This window comes from Danio aesculapii, chromosome 12 (genome assembly GCF_903798145.1).
Source record: "Danio aesculapii chromosome 12, fDanAes4.1, whole genome shotgun sequence".
Classification (NCBI taxonomy): Eukaryota; Metazoa; Chordata; class Actinopteri; order Cypriniformes; family Danionidae; genus Danio; species Danio aesculapii.
In genome coordinates, this window is record NC_079446.1 from 47,923,252 (window position 1) to 47,928,641 (window position 5,390).

Genomic DNA, 5,390 nt, shown 5'->3' on the forward strand with positions numbered 1-5,390 from the left:
AGTCAGGGAGGTAAAACTTAACAAACCCAATTATCTCCCATGTGTCAAGCCTACAACAGATAATTCTATAACACATCTTTTTTTTTTTTTTTGTATGTTATTGAATTGTCTATATAATTTCATTCAAATTAAATTAATATTTATGCAAAAGTAATTTCTTAAATGATCTTAGCATATCAATCCAGTTGTCTTAACATTGTTTTCCAGTTACATTTAAGATTATTTTGAAGAATAATTGTATAATAATAATACTTTTATTTATAATAAATATAATATACATATGTATATTATATTTATTATAAATAAAAGTATTCTTATATATATATATAAATATATATATATATATATATATATATATATATATATATATATATATATATATATATATATATATATATATATATATATATATATATATAGTGTATTATAGTATATATATAGGGGATGGGAAGGGGGTACGTGCCCCAGTAGAGCTTGTCTTGTCTTGTCAGTAGAGCCCAGTAGGGCTTGTCTACAAAGCAAACCATTGTTTCACAATTATTTGCCTAGTTAACCTAATTCAGAGCTGGCCCAAGGCAGAAGCGAACTAAGCGGCTGCTTAGGGCCCTGTGGCCACCAGGGGGCCCCCCAAAGTGCATGAAATGACTGGGTGACTTTCGTTTAAGTTTTAGTTTGTTGAGTTGTGGATGAGTGGTGGGACAAAATATATGCCCATTTATCGTGTTATTTCTGACTGCGATACATACTCTGGCGCCAAGATATTTATCTAAATTTACAAGACATCTGAATTAATTAATAAGTTTATCACACTGACTGCAGCAGATAACCGCTTTAGCTACAGTACAGCCAGCCACCACCAGGTGGTGCTTCCCGTAATGGCGGCTCATCAGACATGCACCAGCGTCATGTAAACCGCTGACAGATGAGCCATTGCAATGGTGAAAATCTCAGGCATACAGACACTTTCTTCTGTCCAAGCTGGGCCAAGGTATTGTGTGTTTCTGACATCCAGCTACCCCGAATTTTCCTGCTAGTTTCTTCCTCACAGATGCGATTTCACTTCGCTATATCGCTCGCGCGTGCCCGCGGTCAATGCAGTGAAACTTCACATATGTGCTCAAACTTTTTAACTCCGCCCAAATATATATTAGATATATCAATAGGACATGGTCATGTAATTTGAAGGCTCTTGTGTTCATTTGACTCTTACAGACCATGGCAAAGTCTTGTAGATGGTATTTTGTTAAAAAATATTAGGGGAATTAAAAAACTTAAATGGATGAGTAAATAACAAATGTTCTCCACTGCTGAAACATAGGTGCTCAGAGGAGTCTGTGCTCACCTCTCAGAGCATTCTGATCAGTTGAAAAAATTGAGGGAATGCATTTTTTATTAAAAATAAACCAGGGTCAAGCATAAAATGTTACATAATATTAGTTGGTCAAGTTGTAATAAGTGTTTTAAGTTTACGGAAAATTAGAAAGCCATAAATGAATATTTTGACAGTTTTTTCTTAAATGCATATTCCACTAAATTGAGATTCTGCTGCTATGATAAAGATGTGCTCTTTTCAGTCACAAACTGCTCTCTGCACATCTGTAGATATATATATATATATATATATATACAGCTGAAGTCAGAATTATTAGCCCCCCCTTTGAATTTTTTTTTCTTTTTTAAATATTTCCCAAATGATGTTTAACAGAGCAAGGAAATTTTCACAGTATGTCTGATAATATTTTTTTCTCTTCTGGAGAAAGTCTTATCTGTTTTATTTTGGCTAGAATAACAGAAATTTTTAATTTTTTAAAAACCATTTTAAGGCCAAAATTATTAGCCCTTTTAAGCTATTTTTGTTTTCGATAGTCTGCAGAACAAACCATCGTTATACAATAACTTGCCCTAACCTGCCTAGTTAACCTAATTAACCTAGTTAAGCCTTTAAATGTCACTTTAAGCTGTATAAAAGTGTCTTGAAAAATATCTAGTCAAATATTATTTACTGTCATCATGGCAAAGAGAAAATAAATCAGTTATTAGAAATGAGTTATTAAAACTAATGTGTTTAGAAATGTGCTGAAACAAATCTGCTTATATATATATCCTATTACAATTTTTCTGCTCTGACATGAACATGCTGAAACTTCAGCCTCTCACGTGTTCCCATTACATTACATAAGATGTAGCAACATTCACTGACAGCCAGCATTGTTCTGAATCATGAATAATGTACTGTTCTGACATGACTTTTTAAATAGATCTGTCTCGCCCAAGTTTTACATTTCACTTTCTTTTTCAGCTAAGACCAAGAACAACACAAACAATTGTGTGATTTAAGCAACGACTTAAAACAGTACAACTAGAACAGAACAACCAGTACATCAACATTCTACACAACCTTTAGAACTGAAAACACAAACACACTGATTACATTTAAATACCAACATTATGAAAAATAATCAAAACGATTGCAAGGCTTTTACACTAGCTGTAATCTTTCTTTTATCCTGCAATGAAGTAAGTGGCACCAAAAAGCAGATTATGAAGCCATCTGACTTCTGTTTCTCACTGTGAAATGATTAGCTTTAGCTCTTAAAGCTGCTGGAGAGCAAACTTTCACATTCTGTCTTCAGCAGCTGAAAGTATTTAGATGAACTGCAGGTCTTGCAATCATATTAGGCTACATTTACAAGGGCGATCTTTATGGTCAGTTCGGATTTTGTGACCGTATCGGATTTTTATGACGACTCGCTTTTATCATCTTTTAAATATGACTTGTATCCAATGTCTGCATTTACACAGCAAACACGCAAATAACTGGAAAAAAAGGAGCAGGCGCTGACTGATAGCGGAGATAATAAAAGATCACTCTTTTTCTCCATTACATTGATCTGTTCACAGGGTTGGATTTTATTTTATTTTACGTTTGTGACAGAATCTTCCTCATTTGGCTATCTTATTTTAATCTAATGCTTTTTTAAGCTAGTAACCATTTAAATGTCATGTCCATGGTGTGGTTTTTGCATGTGATGTATGCAATAGTTTTAGAGTATATTAGTTTATATTGTTTACATGCAGATGTTGCTGTCGCGCTCGATTTCTTTTGTTAACATGCTTAAATACATTAACTTGTTCTACATGACAATGTAAAAGCTTTTTTGTGCCTTTGTATTTGAGATTTAAGGTTTGGGACTTGTGCAGATCTCGGTTCTGAAATGAGAGCATCAGTCCACATCAATTACTACCATTTTTATTACAATTAGGAATGCAAAATTTGAACCCTATTAATGGTCATTTGATAATTATGTGGATTTTTTTAACATGTTATAATGCCAAATTTCACACATGTACAAGTGTTTTCCAGATACTTATTTACTCTAACTTTTAAGATTGTTATGTTTACTTGAGTATAGATTTTGGATACTCTACCTACCTGTATGTGAGAAACAATTCAGAATTGGCTCACTTGTACCATGAAGTGTAAATGCATCCTGGTGTGTGTGGATCAAGAAATTGTATGCTTCAGGTTTATTTAAGATTTTTATTTTTTTGCATACGTCTGCCATTTAGAAGGATGTTCTTTCTATCTCTGCTTGGACAGATGCTCACAGGTTTACAGCCAATGTGCTTTCCATTTCTTCTGTACATAAAACATTTTTTTTACAGTGGTTACTGAGATATTTGCAATGATCAGACAATATTAATGGTTTTGGAAGTTATAGAAGAAAACACAGAAGAGAAATGGCACTTTTTTATGGTTTCACGCTGGTTGAAACTTGAATCTTGTCGTTTATACCAGATGATTCCTAAGCCACTATAAATACCATAAGTTCCATATGACAGCCATCTTCGTTTTGAAGAATCCCCCCTTCCACCCCTGCTCTTCCTTTTTTCCTAGACGCGGTGGCCCAGTGGTTAGCACTGTTGCCACACCACAAGAACATCACTGGTTTAGTCCTTTCCAAGCCAGCCGACGTTTCTTTGCAGATTGTACATGTTCTCCCCGTGCTCACGTGGGTTTCCACCGGGTTCCCCGGATTCTTCCCACAGTCCACAAACATGCAACTTAAGTTAAATGACTAATCCAAATCTGCACCATAGACATGCACCTAGTAAGTAGTTATGTTTTAAGAGCAATCACTATCTGTTCATTAGCTACTACGACGGGGGAGTTTGGAGATCTACCAGAGCTCAAACTCCCCTCTCGCTCTGCAATGGGAGTGAGCCTTAAAAACTTAAAAACTGAATGAAATTTTTGCAATATTTATTTTTCCTCATTCACTATATGAATTGTAAGAGGCTAAATTATTATATGCATTTGTTTATGACAAAACATGTATTTTTGACTCAAGAAGGTCCATACTGACTCCAAAGGCAGATACTGATAAGATCAGGGCCTGGTGTGTGGACTTTGGGGGTTTTACGATGTGGTCGCATGTTGATTGGTCAGTTTGAATGTCTCAGCATTTGGGCTTTAGTCACATGGTCAAGAAAGATACAAAATAGGTGTAAAACTTTGCTCTGCCTCTTTTCTTTTGCCTGGTCTGTCTTTTCCTGGTCTGCTTTCCTCCTCTGCTCCTCTCCTCCTCTGGAGTCTATCTTCTCTGACTCTACTGCAATCAGGCTAACTTCTGGGCCTGCTCTCTTTGTCTCTCTCTCTCCCTCCCCCTGTGTCTCTCCTTCTACCTCTGGTAACTTTAATTTTACATTTAAGCTGGGTACAATATCATATGTTTTATCATTTCATATTTGATCATTTTATACAGTTATTTTGTAATGAATTCAGTTGTAACCATAGAGAATTATTGTCATTAAATCATTTCATTTTCAAGTATTTGTGAATTACTTTTGATTTAACATCAACACTTAACTGTTCCATATTACAACACAATACAATCACATAATATCAACGCTCTCCCACATTTACAGCTATTAATACTGCCTTTATTTCTATTTTTGGTATAAGATTACAGAAGGATGGTTTGACTAGAATGTACAGTTTTAACCATCAATACTGATAACTTTTTAGTCATTCGGCAGAACTACAGTTCGAACCGCTGTGCTTTAAAACTCATTCCTACAGAATCTTTCTGTCCTTGTATTAATTGCCTGAATTATTTAACATGTAATGTTATTACAAAACAATTTATCTTAACTAATTACATTTTGTCAAACTTTGAAAAACATGAAACAGAACAACAGATCAACCATAATGTTTTGGCATGTTTTATTTTTCTTTGACTATAGCACATCCTCCTAAATAAAGTAAAAAAATAACCTCCTGTTAAAAAAACTATGTAAAATATTGTCAAGTACATTGCTAACCCTCATAAAATAATATGAAATAAGAAATACCACAACATGTTCCACATCAATTAAATGAGCCAAAC